The sequence below is a fragment of the Symsagittifera roscoffensis genome, chromosome 3 (genome assembly GCF_963678635.1).
Source record: "Symsagittifera roscoffensis chromosome 3, txSymRosc1.1, whole genome shotgun sequence".
NCBI lineage: Eukaryota > Metazoa > Xenacoelomorpha > Acoela > Convolutidae > Symsagittifera > Symsagittifera roscoffensis.
In genome coordinates this window covers 8,646,274-8,665,165 of record NC_087064.1, presented here as the reverse complement: position 1 = coordinate 8,665,165, position 18,892 = coordinate 8,646,274, and the positions used below count along the sequence as shown (strand labels likewise).

The 18,892-nt window shown below is 34.7% G+C and overlaps 1 non-coding gene across 1 annotated transcript; it reads right to left on the bottom strand.

Annotated features, from left to right (window-relative positions):
* Positions 1-9,389: 9,389 nt before the first annotated feature.
* On the bottom strand, positions 9,390-9,550 carry LOC134842999 (U1 spliceosomal RNA). Its single transcript, XR_010162579.1, has one exon. It is a non-coding gene; the product is annotated as a U1 spliceosomal RNA (small nuclear RNA).
* Between the last annotated feature and the right edge of the window lie 9,342 nt (positions 9,551-18,892).

Sequence of the window (18,892 nt, the reverse complement as noted above, 5' to 3'; positions counted from 1 at the left end):
TTCAAATATAAAAAAAACTGCAAAAGTTTAAAAGTTTTATAATTTTTTGTTTTTCTAAGTAATTTCCTATAAAAACTGTTGTTCAATTTGCTTATTTAACTATGACTGTCACTTATACTTAGTCTAAAATTTTTTCCACTTGTACTCAGTCTAAAAGTTTTTGTTCAAATCCTTTCATCGCATCACATTGAAAAAAAAACAATAAAAAATTGAAAAAAGTTTGTTGCATTTTATTAAGATTATGGTCCGAACACTCTCAATCAGGAGTGGATCTAGGTTTTACTCGATGGGAAGGCAGATTTTCGAACCATTTTCAGTTTCCGAGCTCTCCCAAAACACTAAAAAGACCCTTTTTCTGACTATTTTTTTGTGCCGCAGGTTAAAAAAAAAACAGGCCAAAAAAGGCATTTTTGGACACTATTTGGAAAATTTTAACCAAAAAATCGAGCTATTTTAACGCGCGCTTCCCCCCTCAAAATTATTAAATACCAGCAACAAAGGCGCCCTTAGCAAATTTCTGGGGAAAAATAATTTGCACCTGCTCTCAAAACATAACTTTGAATTTTATTCAAATTTTCCAATGGAAGTGATTTTTTTGTCGCACATTATAATTTAAATCAAAAGGTACAATTTTTGTTGGCTTAACTTTAAGCAATGTATAATAGGAGTCTGATTTCTGTTGGTACTTGTTTTGTGTTTAATGGTCTGTTTAATGCTCTCAAACCACAACATTCCCCAATGGGAAGAAATTTAATACCTACAGCTAAATGAAAAGAAATTCTTTATAAACTCATTCCCTTTTTCAAAGTAGGATGAACAACATCTATAAATTGCACAAAAAATAATGTGATGAACAGAAGAAAATTGTGTATCTACAATTAAAAGCTTGGAAATGTACAAAATGGATGAATTTTTAGAATTTACATAACGGTATCTAAACTAAAACAAAACAAATTTAATCTAAAAAAACGTACACCCAACATTTAGATAAAAATACACGTAAAACAATAAAAAAGGATTTTGACAAGTATAGTGAAAATTTAGGAAGAGTAGTGTCGGGTGGAGTGGTTATATCACCACCTGTATCACTCAAATCAGAATTCTGATCTGTGATCATGTTCTGGTTGAGGCAGATGGCGATGTTGTTGTTTGAAACATCGTCGAAATGGTTGTGGCCAGTTTGTTCGAGCAAGGAGTCATCCGTAGTGGTGTAGTCCCTGAAGCCTTCTTTGGTGGAGACAGTTTCATTTTTCCCGCTAAACTAGTAGAAATGTAAATGATTTGCACATTGGGTGCAGATTAAAATTTTTGAAACATCGAAAGCACTTTTTTTTGAAATACAGATCCATTTTCATGAATAAAGACCGCTCTCGAGCATGTATGATCGAAAAAGTCGATGATAGATTCTTTGACGAGATTGTAGTAAGTTTCCCCTAGAAGAGTTTCTATAAAAAACATTCTGAGTCGAACTTTTTTGATGACTTGTGAAGTGATTGGATTCTTGAGTGGGGTGGTCGATGCGAAAAAGGTGTTGTCCTCTGATTCCGTTGCAGGTACCATGTCCGCGTCTACAAACCCAACCTCTGCCCCATCGTGCAGTTTCCAGTGTTTGGCTTTTTGTTAGTTTTTTGTCGGATATGATCGATTTTCCTTATACCTAAACGATTATCAAATGCGATCCGATTTTTTCATCTAGTGTTAGCGGTACAATTGAAGAGTTTCTCTAAGATTGTGCACTCGTTTTTCTCAGGTTCTATATAAGTTTTTCGATTGAAGAGTTTCAGGTTGTTTTTCGTTATTGGTAGGATATAGCTAATTGTTTAGATTTATCAGTAAACACAAGTCTGTCTACATGTCCGTTGGATCTTTGATTTTCCACTGTACTTTAAATAATTTCAATCGTTTTCGACAGAAGGATTTCAAATAAAAAGATAAAAATCATAACCCATGCTCGATTCTAACTTTTCTCGGAAATTCTTGAAGATGACAGAAATTGTTTTCAAAGTGAGTTAAATGAATTGGAATACCGTTTGGCAGAAACAATTGGCAAAGCGGCCGATACATGAAAGGAAGTTTTTCTTTGTTCCACGTAAAACGTTTGTATGTTGGGCAAAGTAGAATTCAATTCCTCGTTAAGCGAAAGATAGATCTGGAAATTTAGCCTTATGTTCTGTTCCCAACAGTACTTTGAGGCTCTTGCCGGCCCTTAGGCACTGAGTCCATTATAAGACATGGTGGTATATCTCTCGATAAATGTTTGGATACCAGATGTATTTGGTTACGAATTGCATACCAAACTGGCCAGAGTGAGTCTCGTGGAGCATAGAGCTGAAAGCGCCCCGAGTGACTGCCGGCGCAACTAGTTTTTTTTTATGAAAAAGAGCTTTTCCTTGATGTGAAATTCCTTGTCGTAGTTTTTCATATAGTCTCTTTGGATTCGCATAGGAAGGCGGCTCTTTTTTGTTTTGGTTAAATCCCTAGAGTGTTTTGTATTTGCTCATAATTTATAGGAGTTTAGTGGAATGTTTGGTATTTTAAGGCTTCGCGAAGTGTCCTTACAAATTTTTCAGATAATTTACTTCGCTGGACAGAAGCTCAGGTGTCTCCTCGCAGTTAAGTTCCCACATTTCATGCATGAGAAGCTTTTTTCAATGTCTAGGCTCGTTTCCTTCTTCATTTTATTACTTACATCAAAATACCTAAAAATCTTACCGTTGGTCAAATACATTGCTATGCTCATTAACTTGTGATAGTTAAGTTAGCTTTTTTCATCTATGAGCGCCTGATTTAAGACTTCCGATGGAGGGATGGTTGCCGGTTCATAACTTGTACCTCTCAAAGTCAAGTCAATTTGCTCCAAAAAATCTTGATTAAAAATAATTAAAATTTTCGCTCCAGTGTTATCCTGAGCAAACGTTATTTTTTGTTAACTATTAACAAAAATAGAATCGGTTGCAACATTTTGTGGGCTTTGGCTCGACTCAGCCCGTCAATTTTTTTCTTCTTTAGCTTGATTTCTTTTCTTCGCGGTTTTATGTGTTTTTGTCGCGTTCTTGTTCCTTGTTTCCCAACTGACTCTTTCCCGGTCCAGCTCACTTCCTGATGCCTGTTCCAAACTGAGAGTACTTCAAGAGTGTCGATTTCCAGATTCTATTTTAGAATTATTGCTAATTGAACTTGGTCGCTTCGTTGGGTCCCGGATTGTGGCGATTCCATGAGGTAGTTTTGCCAGAATGAAGGAAATTCCCGCAGATTCGATTCGTTTGACTGCGCCATAATAAAATGTTAAGATGTTCTAACTAGTCATGTAACTGTTATGTACAACTAAACTAAAGATAAGGCAAATAAGAAATGTGCTGAACTAAAGTCACATGAACTTCAAATGATCGACCGATGGTCGATTCATGATAATGTTGGCCTGGTATCTAATCAAAACCGAAGGTGAAAAGAGTAGAACAATAAAACAAATCACAACATGGTTCATTTTTACTGTTTTTTGCAGGCTTACTTTGCATCCTGTTGAAATCCTAAAGGTTTTTTGCAGCTTTTTTACTGCATCTACTTGGTAGAGTTGCTTGACTTTTGTTATAATTATCTACCTCATAAATTACAGGCTCAAAGTAATGAAGTTTCTGTCATTGATGAAATTAAATTTTAACTGAGTCGTGTACTTTCGCTTCATGTTCTCATATATGTGTAAGATATGCTACTTTAAGTCGGATAATATGACCATGCGAAAAATGTTCCTCTAAATTATTGAAGTGACCAACAATTACCCCCCCCCCCATAAAATTGAATGGCATTTATAAACAGTAAGCAAATATGCAGAACGCTGAAAAAATTTGCTGTTAACTAATTCAAAGCAAATCTAAGCCTCGTCAAAAAGTTTCAAAATTGAAAAAGGCGGGCAACTAGAAGTACTATTTTGCGTTTCACAAGTTCAAAGCGGTTATTTTTCAACAGTTTATTGTTACCATTGTAAAAGTAATAGAAATGTGGTTTTCCAAATGAAATACTTCGTTGTTTTTTCAATCAGTTCTTTTAGTAGATCACCAAAATGACTCATGAAATGCTTTCTAAAAATTTTTCGTCTAGAAAATGTCTTTGTACCACGTTTTTATTTATTTTCACCATTATTTTCATTCTACTGACATTGTCTTGGGAAAATTTTATGCTCATTTACCGACAGAAAATGGGCAAAGTAAACGTGAAGAGTCTGCTTCCCAACAAATCGCTATTTAATAGTGTTGTTGTCCATCGAAGCCTTCACGATAGTAACCTTCAAGTTCAAGAAACACTTTTGTTCAACAGATTGAACTTTCCCTTCATAATTTATCCCTGGAAAGCTATTTGCGACGAACGAAATGAAGACATACTTCCAAAAGCAATAGTCATTTTGGCATTATCTGACTTGAGTTTTAAACCTCCATTCAGTAATGGCTTAGATGATTTAATGCGCTGTTATGCATTTGACGGGAACCACAAAAATCTGGATTATGTCAGCAGGGTGTACATATTTATGAAAGCATGGTTTTTTAAAGGTATTGTAGCCGTTTGTCCGTTTGACCAAAAACAGAATTGTCCGTCATACGTTTCTTTGTACACTCTCGAGAATTCAAAAGTTAAGACAACAAACATGGTCAAAGTTGAAAAACAACCAAACGACCACGGTTCTATTCTGGACATCCTTCGATACTTTGGAGATCAATTTGAAAATTTTTATCTACCCCCCCCCCCCCCCCTCTCTCTCTATCTTATCTCTCTCTCTCTCTCTCCTTAGTTCAAAGGGAGGATTCAATTCTAGGTGCAAAAATAGGGATATCTGTATAATCTGTATAACTACGCACCACGCGGATGTCTTTTTTGGTATTGGGGGATAGAAAACCATTATATCTACAAAGCAAGTTTTAGCTTTTGGATTGATTATAAAAAAACGATAAGTGAATCAAAAGTGAAGGAAGTCCAAATTAGATAAATTAGATACCAAAAACAAAGACGACAATATCAGTGTCGGGATTTGCAACCCTGTTGTCACAAATTACATGCCTACATTTTCACCCCTACGAGTCATTGAGTTTCTGGAGTATTACAAACTAGTTGGTGTTCAACGAGTCTACCAGCCTTATTTGGTACCAAAAAAGCACCGTCAAGTTAACATCAGTAAAAATTTACAGATGGTATGGAACTATTACTCAAAACAAGGATTTCTCATTCAGTATGAAGTTGCAACGCTCCCCATTATGGCATGGCAACAATTCATAACAAACTCTAAACGAAAGTTTCAATTTCGTTTTCTAACCCTGCTCCCTCATATGATCCAAGAATCGGAGTGTTTCGTTTCTAGTATAAGATTCTCAATTTTGCATTTTTTAAACTGTTGACTGAGTTTTTATATGAGTTGATCTTTTTATCTAATTACCATTAAGGGATTATTCATACAGATCCGACTTTTAATCGAAGCGGTGCTCCGTTTTTGTCAAAATTTTTCAAATATTAAAATTAAAAAAGAAAAAGAAAAATTTCAAAGCAGCAGACTAGACATGTATGATAAAACAAGCAAAAAACGCAAGCAAGCATTAAGTATAGTTTTTGGGAAAAGAAGTTATTGAAAAACTACAAATTTAGGACAATATCAAAGATCAAGTGTAAATTTTTGAGTCTTTTGAAATAGAAATGATCGACAAGACTGCTTGTATCAGGGCGAAACCCTGAATGTTCGACTGCCTTTTAAAATTTATGGAGCAATAGTAACATTAAACAAATAAATGCAATAAAACAAAAAGAAGAAAAAACTTCAAAATTTTGAGATTTTTTGCAGAAATCATCCCACCACACGCCATATAGTGTACAAAAAATATATATTTGGCTACTAGTAACAAATCAATTATGGCAAATGAGCTTCCTTCAACCAATTTGGAACGATTTCTTTGACGGATTAAATCGTTACGCGTTAATAGCGCGAATTATATGGCGCGTTAATTCTCCCAAATTGGCCAAAATGGCAATCTTTAAACTCCATAATTTTACAAAAAATGATCACAGGTAAAAGAAATTTTTAAATTGGAGCTCAAGACATCAATACCTTTCGAATGAAATTTAAAAATTCTGTTAAAAATGGCTAGTTAAAAAGTCGAAATTTGTCTGAAGAAAAACCAACTCCGAGCACGAATATTCCGTTACTTTCGTATCGAAAGTCGGAACAAGTAGCTAGCCTCAATTCAAATTTGAATCAATTTTGTTGTGCGGGATAATTCGCCACGCAAAAATAAGTCGAGTCCCACTTTAAGAGATATGAATAAAAACTACAAAACGCGCATAAATTTGTCCAGAGCATAGCCAATTTGACAACTTTCAAACTCCCAAAACGTTCGAAAAAAAAATCGAAGGTAAAATATTTTTTTAATTTTGATTTTATGGGGCACATTTTTTCAATGGATCAAAAAAAATTTTGTTGACAACTGTTATTTCGAAAATTGACTGAATAAAGAAAACTGCACCAAGCATAAAAGTTCCTTTTTCTTCGAAAGCTGAAGCAAAAAATAAGTTCAAATTGAATTAAGAAGCGCACTATACTTTCTCTAGTTTGCTATGACATAAAATGGTGTAAAAAAAAATCTTTTTTTTTGATGCTGCAGTGTGATCTAAAAAAACTTAGATTGAAATTTTTTTGTCTGATGTAGAATTTTATATTGGAGACTGTTGTAATCTAAAGTGTTTGTTCGAACATAATGGAACAAATTAGCCTGACTAAAAAAGGATTTGAATGCGGAACATTTTGTCGCGAATAAGTTGATCGCGCTTAAGCAATGCGCAATATTTAGTTATGACTTTCGAAGAAACTGAAGAAACTAAATGCCAGGGGTGGTTTTTTATCCAGACCTAAGCTGCTACTACCTAAGCTGCTCGTTTTGTTCTTTACACTTGGCAGACTATTCCTCAATAAAAAGTCGTTCCAAATTTATTTCCAAACATGACTCAAATTTCAAGATTCAAAATTTAATATTATCAGCATAAAGTTAAAAATTTTGGTAATATTTAGTTGTCCAAAAACTATCCGAGACCAATTAAAGGGCAGTCAGAACGTTCAGGGCTTTGCCCTGATACGAGCAGTTTTGTTTTTATTCTGACCAATTTCTAAGAGAAACTCTCAGCTTGGGAATCGAGTCTGGGATCTGCATGTTAGCATGCTGGTGTGCTAGGATTTATCATAAATGCGCTGTGATTGTACGTAAAAACAGTTACTTTGAAGACTTTATCTATGATGCTAATAAAAAAACGGTACTAATATGATAGAGTGGTCCCTTGAAAGTAACAAGGTCCCTTGAAAATTAGACACATAAATCGCTCAATTCGTTTAATAATTATGATCCCGCCATTCAGAAAAAAGTCGCAGTATATTTTCAAACAAATTTTATGTTCTGTTACTTCTTAAAACCTTCCATCACCATTCTGAGGCTGAAAATTTAAAAAAAAAACGTCAATAGTGGGTTTTGATGACAAATAAGTCAACCCAATTATGGCTGTTAAACCGTAAAATAAAGTGAAGCGAGCAAATTTCAATGTATAAACAATGTATTAATTACAATTTTTAATCTGAAAAATTACCTGCATCCTCTTTCAAGCGTTAATAATCAAATATATTACGATTTTAGTACCAGTCTCACTAATATTGAGAAACAATCAATTTTAATCAATTAGTAATCCATTATAATCTCTCTTTTTAATATCAAATTATAATTAATTATAATCCATTATAATCAATTATAATCAATTATTTTTCGTGTATTTTTCGATACAATTATAATCGATCATAATTGATAATAATCCATTATTTTTATTCAAATTTCTATTTCATTAGTTTTCCACAAAAATCCATTATAATTGATTATAATTGATTATAATCCCTTTTGTTTGCCTATTTTTGTCTTCGAATTTGCATCTAAATTGCTTATCTTTTATGCTTTTTTTGGACGTTTTTATGCTTTTTTTTTGTTCTTATGAAAAATGAGAAAAAGAATTTTAAAGTTTTCTAATTAATTCAAAATTATAAGTTTTTTTTCATTTCTTCCCCATTAGAGTTGTTTTGTGATGCATATTTTAAGCTTTTTTAAACAGCAAAACATCAGCAAATTGATTTAATTTCATGGTTGATTCGAAAAATTTATTACCGCGAGAACCTTTCCACTCATATGAAAGGATCTCTATGAAACTTTTGTTTCGTGGTAAAACTTTGTGGTCAGATGAACCAAAGTGTTCGAGATCTCTCTTTTAGAGATTTTCTTATTGACACAAAAACAATAACCCATAAGATATATTTCAAAAATAGAAAATATTCGGCAACATAAGAGATTATAGTCGATTTTAATAAGAAGGGTTTTTTGTAAGAACTATAATCAATTATGGTAGATTTTAAGAGATTATAATCTCTTGGAAAATATCACGATTATAATCAAATATAAATCCCTTAAAGACCTAATTTTCTAATTTTGGTAAAAATAATTGATTATAATTGTCAAAAAATCATCATAATAATCCGTTATAATCGGTTACTTACGCCTAAACTTGGATGCGGGTAGTGACTCAACATATTTCGCGAGATTTTTGAAATGAATAACTTTTACACAAATTAGTTTTCATAAGTATAACATGCGAAATGCATGCGGGACCTGTCTATCGCAGTTGCTTTTTCGAGGGACCACTCTATCATAGTAGTAACAAAAAAACTTTATCAACAGCTATTGGAGACCAATTTTATTGCAGTAGGAACAATCAGAGCTTTGCGTTGATATACAAGTCATCTTAATATTTAAAAAAACATGAAACTAATTTTTCCCAAAATAGATCGGAAGCAAAATGTATTCTAAGAAGTGTTTTGTGTCCCTTTTTCGGTGATGCACGAATCGTTCTTTTTTCATTTTGTGGAAAAAAATGAAATGTGCACGACTTTTGTGGAAAAAAAAACTTTATGATTGTCATACCTTTTCGTGGTCCTAAGAATATGACAAGAATGTTTTGGGAAGTGGAGCATTTCAGAGCACTACACTACTCATATTGCATAATAAAGTACGCCAGACGACATGACTACTTAGCAGTTCACGACCACGACGAGATTATTGGGTTCAACACCAAAAGGTTCAAATCGCTCTCAGAAGCAATCAAAAAGACGGAAATGCTATACGGGAAGAACGTTCCGTCCTTTCGAGGTTAACATTCGTGCGCTTTTTCCGTTTTTCCTCTGCAAGATAGATAAACCCAAAAGTGTGGGGCTAATGTTTTCTATTTTATTATTCTTTTGTAAGCTGATTTGAATGGGAATTTTGCAGATATGCGTTTTAGCATGCGCTACTTCTAACAAAACTGGAAGGACAGGATTGAGAAGTTCAAATTTTTCAGGGTTAGCGCGTACGCAGTCCCCACACTAATAAATTGTGCGTCCGAGTTTCTCACTTGGAGAAATCGCAGGGGTCAACCTCCGCGCAGTGCAATGCAGAGGCCTCGCCCTGGACCACCTCTCTGCTTGATCAGAGGACGGTCGGCGCCAGGTAAGTATGATAGTTTATGTCATTAATTTAATTCTTCACAAACTGTATGACATTGTACGGTCAGTTTTTATATTCCAAGATTTTTGAGAGTTTAACCTCTATTTTTTAACGATCCGTCACAATTACGTAGACAAGTTTGATCTTAAGGAAAGAGTCGGTAAAAAATCTTGGGCGATAAATCTCCCTCGATTCTGATATCAACGTGTAGTAGTGCTTAAGAAGCACACCGATAACTATATTACCACCATATTTGGCCATAATACCAAAGACGGTAATGTTTAAAACATTGTGACGTGTTTAATCTCATGTTAGGATTGAGAGCCAACGAAAGTTCGCGAAGCAAAACCAGCAAAGAATTGTTAATGCACAACATAATCAAATGCCGAAACACTGAGAGAGTCCTCAGTTTTCTGCAGGGGCGGATCTAGGATTTTCTCGAGATGGGAAAGCCGATTTTCAAACATTTATCGAAAATTTTGTCGACCTTTTCTTCGGTCGACCAAAATGATTTTCCGAGCACACCCAGAACACTATAAAGACCCTATTTTGACCCAAAAAAATAGCGCCGCACGCAAACTTTTAAATAACCAGGTCAGAAACGCCGTTTTTGGGCCATTTTTGGAAAATTTTGTCCAAAAAATGCGTTTCTTCGGCGCGCACTTTCCTTCAAAATTAGTATATATTGACGCCTAGGGCACCTTCAGAAAAATTTTAGTTGGTCGTACTAAAATGGATATCATAAAATAATACCAAAGGGGGGACCCTTTGTTCGGTGAGGGGGTCGAATCTCTGAGGGGACTGATAAGGGGTGCGCCCACCCCTACATCCAGCCCCTGTTTTTCTGGTATACTCATATGAATCTGCTTGGCAGTCTCGCAACGCCCCCATATAGTTTACTGCTGCGTTTTGATTGTTGAAAGTTCGACTAGTTGCTGTAAATCTACTTAACCAACCCCCTTTCTTGAAGAGGGTGGTTTGTGAGATTGTTAAGTTCAGATCCCCCACTCATACGACGACATCTTACCCTAAAACCTAAAGGGTCCCATGCGGATTCAAAACGTTCCAAAGTTCCGTGAAGCGGCGCACCGCATACCGCAGTTTTGATCGAGATCTTCGAAACAGGCTAAAAATTAGCCTTTCCACCAAATTTGCAACAATGTCATTGCCTCAAAATAGTTCTAAAACCATTTTTATTTAATTTAAATAAAGGAAAAAAAAACGTTTTCTAGGCTGCAAAAATCACAATAGGATGGCGCAATTTATTGTAACTGGGCTATAATGGAAAAGAGCCAGGAAAACTTTGTGTCTGCCCTTATTTTTAACTGCAATGAATGAAATCAGGTAATTTGGTGGCCTTGTCTGGGGTAATTGTTTTTTTTACTCTATCGCTTTTTAGAACTTTTTAGTGAGAAAAAAGCTAAAGTTTTTAAAAGAAAAAATGACGAGAAAATGAATTGTTTTGTAGCGCCCGATACGACCTTCAACAACTTCTGTAATCAATCGTTGCCGCAACTAAATCACTCTGGTTTTGTGATTTCGAATGCCACTCACAGTTTCAAGGACAAACCACTCAACCCTGGCAAATCAGTCTACAAGTATAGCTCCTGTTACCTGCCCAATGCACATAGCTGTATATTCGTCAGAAGACCAGAAGTTCTAGGTACGGAAGTGTAAAAAAAAATGACGATCAAGGTAAAATCTTACCCTCTAAGCAGACCAAGTTAGAAACATAGAGCCCAAATTTGCAACATAGAACCATAAGTTAACATCTGCTGTTCGAAAAAGCGCTGAATAAAGAGAGGGTCTTTCTTTAAATCAAACCGCGATGTTTTTATTACGTTGAGCATATTACCAGTTAATGGGTAACATCAGGAGAAACATTACGAGGAAGTTAACCCACGCGCTTTGCTTCATTGGGATTTCGAGAACTTTCCTTCCTAGAAGGTCGTTTCTACTGAACTAGTCTTTGCTCATCCATTTGAACAAGTTCACCATTTTTTTTGCAAAAAAATTGCAGCGTAGAAATTCATGGCGAACCGCAGTATTTTGATATGTTACTTTTGTTGATAATCTTCCCTTGGTAACTTAAAAAGAGTATCCCCCTATCAAGAACTAATTCAGCAGCTAAGCTTACACAATTTTGTTCTAGTAGCGAACATTTCACATTTGGGAAAAAGCGGGAAAACAATAAGAGACTTCCAATAATTGTTTTTGGGGATGATGCTAATTTTTTGTCACCCTGACTTTCATGACCAAAACGATGAAAAAATTTAGGTTCTGAAAACAAAATTGGTGCCAAAATTCTTAGTGGAGTGGAATTGTGGCTGGGGAAACAGCGACATACAACACTGCGCTCCTTTCACTACCGAGCTCCTGTTTCTCTTAATGGTAAACTGGCAGGCTTCATGAACAAATCCTGGTGTAATCAGACGAAGCTTGAAACTTTGAACTGGATCTCGCCCATTTCAAAAAAGCTGTTAAAAAACTCAGTGAAAGTGGCAAACTTTCTTAAAATTGGAAATTGATTTTAAATTCCGATGGACACAGTTGTATGAATGATGGGAACTATACGAGATTCGCATTTGCTAACATAACGAGAGGCTTAAAGATGTATTGCTCCAATAACTTTGTTTCTTCGAAATTTAACGATATTCTTAAGGAAATCAGTTGCAAAGTAATAAAATATAAATGGAGGTACGAACACTCTGGTGCGGATCTAATTTTTTTGGTTGATTTTTTGAGCTCTCACAATCAACTAGATGAAATCTTGTTTCGAGAAACTTTATTGAGCCACAGACCATTTTTTGACAAAAACGACGTTTTCGTCCCTTTTTAAAAGTTTTGACCAAAAATGCATTTTTCACGCGTACCATTATTGCAGTACAAATAAATCAAGCTATGGTATAGCTCAAATTAGAGCTCAAGTGAGAGCTCGTTTTCAAGTACTATAACTGCTATTGTAGGGGATTGAATACAACATCGGGCACTCTCAAAGTGAACGCCTTACCACAAAGATAATAGTCTTTCCGATGGCGCCTGTAGAATATGTTTTTGATCTGTCAGTTAAAATGTTAAAGTGGATGTTGTACCACGGAACTAAAACGATGACGCTTTGGGTAAGAAAAAGATTACATGATTGAAAACAAATTTAGAAAAAAAAACTTGAAACAGTTTAAAAATTGTAATTGTAATCCATTTATAAAATTGTTGCGTAGTTCGCACAATTACTAGCATCATAAAACTTGTGGGCATATAATTTGCGTCACGGAATCAGCCAGGAACAGTTGGGTTGCTGAATGAGCGAACGCATCAAGTTGTTATGAGGCTTGCATTTGTGAGTGAATTCCGCAAACTTTCAGATAATTCCGCAAATGTAAGATGAAAGCAGTTTGTTAAGGATTCCGCAACAAAGCCATTTTCAACTTGTTGCAGAATCTGTTGAGACGTCTTCAGATAAACAGCTTGGTCTTGAATAATCAATGAATTGTGCGGCTCTTGTCCACGCCTAGCTGTTCGATATTTTAAGGTTTTTGACTTGTTTGAATTTTTTCGTCCAATTAACAGCCTCTCTCTCTCTCCGTTGCGTCTCGTTCGAGACTTGGAGGCCTTCTCCGGAACTAGTCAGGTCTCCGAGCTCCCACTAGTATGTCTTCCATTGGGCTTATCCGTGGACAGCCTCTGGAGAGCCTGATAGAATTCCTTGGCCAGGACTGATCTGTGCCTTGGACCTGGATTGGTCACTAACGACTGCAATTTTTCCCAGCAGTCGGCTATTCTGCTTGGGTTGAATGTGGAGGTCTGCCCGACGTTGTTGCTTACGCTAAAAACACCGCCGGGCCCGAGTCCCCCCTGGTCGGACTGTTCTTTGCTCGTGCCCTGGGGCACTCACCGCTCTTCCCCAACTCGCAGGGGCCAGTTCATCGAAGAACTCCAATTAACAGCTGTCATTTTGGCAGCACTCTCTTCCAGGTTGTCTATTTTATCTTAGTCATCGATCATGTCTGCTGTGTATTTAAAAGCTGTTCTTACCTTTACCAAATGTCTAAGCTTGCAATTTTGACAAACTGACACGTACTTATTTTTGTTTGACCGTAGAAAAAGTAGCATCATACAAAATTTTAGGTTTGTGTAGGTCAACAAATTATATTGGTTGAAGTTATTCACCATGCACAATGTTGCGTTAAGATGCCGAAAAAGCATTTGCAAAAAATTGAGGAAAAAGTTACCCTTAGTGACTTATGGTAAGTGTTAGTTAAGGTAATTTTTACCTCAAGTCGGACTTAAATTTTTTTTTAGGTAATTCTTTATTTTGAAAAAAAAGTAATTCAAGGTAGGTTCAAGTAGAAGTCAGAAAAATTTAAAAAAAAAACTAACTGGGAGGTTTCTTTTTGAATAAAGAGTAGCGGATCGTTTTTGAAGCAATTAAGAGTAGCATGGTGAGCTAAAAGATTTTGAAAGCAACCACTAAAAGATAAAGTTTTAGTACAAATTGATTGCAGTATCAAGTTTTGATAACTCATTTAATGGTTGAACCCTTCTCTACTTTAAGAACTTTATCGCATAAACATATCTGAGGTCTTGTCAGACATCTTGTGAGGTAAGTTGAAGCACAGTGTATTTAAAATGTGAGCAGCGATTCTGATTCACAATTTGGCTGAGGCAAGTTCAAGTTTTTACATGCGATACAAGCAAAAGATTCTTTTCTGTAATGATAAAAGAACTCCCTGTTCACAACAATTTATTGCTCCAATTTTTTTGAACTCCATGAAAATCACAACAATTTGTTAGAAGCTTTTTGAAGAAAAAGTTGGATTATTTATGGTTTTTTTCTCAAGACGAGTGTCGACGTCTAAACAAGCAGTTTTTTACGGATTCCTTAAAGCAGTCTAAGCAATGTTGATATCCAAGTCTAATAACTATTAAAAACTAAAAAGAAGCTTTCATCTGTGGCTACTTTTGCAAAAAAAGTAGGGCTTTGAGTTTGAGCTTTGAGACTACATTGACGAATTTTGTTATAAATCGAGATAACGAACGCGCAACACTTTTTGTCCTATTACTTGGTCCCATATATTTTGTCAGCAGTAAATTCAACCAATGCATTAGGCCGTTTGTTCTGTAACACAAGCGTATAACACTGGACTTAAGCATGTGGTTTTTGAAAAAAGGTTTTAATTAAATTCGAGTGATTTTTGTTCCGACTTTCGATACGAAAGTAACGGAATATTTGTGCTCGGGGTGGGTTTTTTTTTCTTCAGACAAATTTCGACTTTTTAACTAGCCATTTTTGACGGAATCTTTTTACATCATTCAAAAGGTATTGTTGTCTTGAGCTTAAATTTGAAAAGATATTTCACCTGTGATCATTTTTGTAAAGTTATGAGGGTTTAAAGATTGCCATTTTGGCCATTTTGACCAATTTGGGACAATTAACACGCGATAAAATTCGCGCTATTAACGCGTAAGCGGAGATTTAATCCGTCTTATAAATCGTTCCAAATTGGTTGAAAGAAGCTTATTTGCCGTAATTGATTTGTTACAAGGAACCAAATCTCTCTTTTTGTACTTTATTTGGCGTGTGGGGGGATGATTTTCATAAAAAATTTCAAATTTTAGAAAAAAAAATTTCGTTTTTTTTTATTCCATTTAATTTTTTTATGTTATTACTGCTGCTCCATAAACCTTAAAGGCAGTCGGAACATTCAGGGCTTCGCCCTGATACGAGCAGTCTTGTTTGTTTTTCAAAATTTTTCTTAGTGTTTTTGCTTGAACTTGGAGGGCAGTCCAAACCTTCAAGGCTTTGCCCTGATAGTAGCTGCCTTGTTTCTTGTGCTACGGAAAACTATTGTGCGTAATCTTGCAAAACCTGTGTTACATAAATAAATTTATTGGAAATCATTAAATGGCTGACTGCGACCTAAAATAGAGACAAGGGAATTCTAAACGGATACGCGGCATAACTCATGAAAAGTTAATTTCATTTGTGTGTAGATAACCTTGATTTTTACATTTTTCCAAAAACTAAGCAAGGATCTAACAAAACATTTTTATTTGATGTACTTTGAATATTGTATCTAAATATACTTATACTTTTTTTCTTTCTGAGTCTTATGAGGCCAAACTGTGCTCTGGATAAGCGCGTTATTTAGTGTGTGTAGATTTCTGGAAGCCATAGACAAGTCTTTAAAAGTGTCGAATTTTATGTGCCGATCAAAGGAAACGTGAGATCTTTGAAAGATCAAAGAGAGCGGTCTTATAGCAGAATCCGTTTACAACTCCCAAAACAAACAGTTTGGCCTCGTAAAAAAATATGAAAAAAAAAATAGAGTTGAGCAGCCTTTAACTGTTTATCAGTTTTAAAAAAACAGGAAGTAAGCGCAATCAAGATAAAATGTGTAACAAAGATATCAATATCTTGTAATTGACAGGCTCGTTTTCACGGCACTGAAATGACAATGACATTGAAATGATCAAATTTTTTTTTTCGAAAACTTAAATGGCACTGAAATGATCAGCGGCACTGAAATTATCATTATCATTTTTTTGAAAGTCAAAAACTGGACATTATCAGGTCATTTCATTTGATTCACAATGGCAGATGAATTTAAATAATGGGAGGTTTATTTTTTTCTCTCTCTCGGGTTCACGAAATTTCTTGTTGCTTCAAGATCTAAGTTTTTGATGTGTATATACGTTTTTTTAAATAGGCATTGTCGCAACATCAGTCTAAAAAAACTTCGGAAGGATATAAATAGCAAACACTACCTCTTTCCGTTTTCAAAAATTTGCAAGTTTGAACTCAAAACCATGAAATGTTAAATTTTTTTGACTGTTTTGATTCTTCATTAAAATCCAAGACTTAGTCATAAACCACTGTCTTCTCTTATCCAAAACTATAACTTTTGTTTTATTTCCGTGTGTTATTGTTAACTGATCTCCCTTATGCCTACGCTAAATTTTCGATTAACGTTTTTTTTGAGAGACGCAACAACCTGTGATCATAGCACGAATACTTGTTGCTCTAAGAGCAAAGGTAAGTTGTTTTTACTTGTGATTATTTTCGTGAAGTTTGGGTGTTTGGCTAATTTGGATAGGAAACGCGTTATAAATTACCTTCTTATAACACGCGTTAGTGGCGGATTAAATCGCTCCGAACTGAACTCAGGCAAGTCATAAGTCATTGGGTCAAATTATTAGGATACGAGACACTCCTTTGTACTATATTTTTTAAAATTCGCATTAAATTGTAGCCGTAACGTTTAGGGCTTCACTATGACATACGAGCAGACTTGTTTTCTTGTAGGATTGTCGACAGTTTTCTTTCTTGCATGCATACCATATTTTCAAAGCCGAGACAAAATTTTTCACAACAATGCATCTCTGCGCTCCTGAAAATTGTTCGAAAAAAGGACAGTTCGACAGACTTTCGAAAAAAGGACAGAAAATTCAGCTCAAGCTGGTTTTTCAAGATATTTTTCGACTTCTTAACTAACTATTCATCATTTTTGGCACACAAATTTTATTACCCCAGAATGATATCAGTGTGCAACGCTTAAAACTGAAAAAAAAAATAGCCAGCCAGTTTTTGTTCTCAAGTAATGGGGAATTGAAATCGGCTACTTCGCTTACTATAATTCTAATCAGGTAAATTCACACGCGATATAATTCATGCCAATCAAACGTATGCTCCTATTTAAATCATTTCAATTTCCACATCCGAACTTAATACACAACTAAACACAACTGAAACCAGTTTATACTTTACATGGCATTTAAATAAAAAAATTCATAATGCAATTTTTTTTTTTTTTTGCATTTTTTTATTTTGTTTTAAGCTAAAAACCTTCTCATGAACCTAAAACTACAATTGGAAAAATAAAACTTCCTCCCGATACGAGTACTCTTGTTTAGTTTTCAAATTTCTCTCATATTGTCAGCGAGTTTTATTTTTTACTGTTGTGTAAATATTCAGTAACCTCAGTCACCTCTCTCTGAAAAATTATAAATTATGTACTTTTTTCTCTGCAATAGCACGGCATGTCAAATCAGGCATAAATTTTATTCCGTTTAGTGTCTATTTCTTGTGTCAAAGTTTTTTTTTGAGTCTGTTGGAACGTTTTTTTTTCAAGATTTTGACGATTTTACAATATGGTTTATATATTTAAAGATAAGATGCTCGTGCAAACTTTTTTTTGAATTTAAGAGAAGCTAGAATCGCTTCATCACAGCTAAAAATATATGACACCAAAAAAATGGACAAAAATTGTAGCTCGTCCGAGTTTTTTTACCTGTTTTTGCACAGACCAATTCACGAAGACTAAATTCGTCAACAAAAAGCTGACCTCCAACTATAATTTAACAATTTTGAAAATCAATTAGGCATTTTCATTTTTAACTCTTGCGGTTTTCTTCTAATTCAGTGACTCACAGTAAAAAGAACAGTAAAAAAACGTTGTCAAATCCCTTGACCCTTTGTCCTATTCTTTGTTTTGTTTTTTTTTCAGTACATCAAAGCAAGCGGCTTGTTTTTCAAACATTTTCATCTAAAATAGAGTCTTTTAAAAATTGCCGACTTGGGTTGAATTGGCTTCTCAATATGGGTTGATCGTATACAAAAAAAGAAGAGGCTAGATCTTGCTTCTGAAATTTTAACAAAATTATTATGGTGCACTTTTTTTTCGCAATTGTCGGGCCAAAATATCAAACCCAAAAACAATATTTTTGGCTTTTTTAGTCAATTATAGGGTTCGTCAAAACTATTGTTTTAAATATTCAGATCCGAACTTGGCACAACTTTATTTCCACTGAAAAAAATGTGCACCACTTCATTTCTGCTGAAAATCTAAACAAGTTCTCATAATTTTGCCTGAAATCAACGCAATTCGAGAATAACACGTTTTATTTTTCAAGTTGTATTCATACTTTCCGGGTATTTAAAAAAGCACTGTAGGCAGGCAGCCGAAAAAAAGCTTGCCGTATTGTTTGCTAAAAAAGCTTTGAGCATTTTTAAACGCTGTCTCATTTTTCGGTATTATTTTATTAAACCCATCTTAGGTGAAACTATATGATCAACAAGCCGAATACTCTAATTTACTAAAAAAAAAGTTCAAAAATGTAGGAACAATTTTTTTGCGAAAATCGGTTTCAAATTTTTATCGCAAAAAAAAACGTTTTTGGCTTTTTTAGTCAATTAAAAATTAAGCCGAAGCTATTGGTTAAATTAACGACTTAAATCGGTCAAATTCACGAATTTTGTATGTAGCTCAATACACGATAACAAAAACATTTTAGTAACACATGATTTATTTAAAAACAAGTATATTTTAAAAAATACTTTAATTGACTAAATAAGC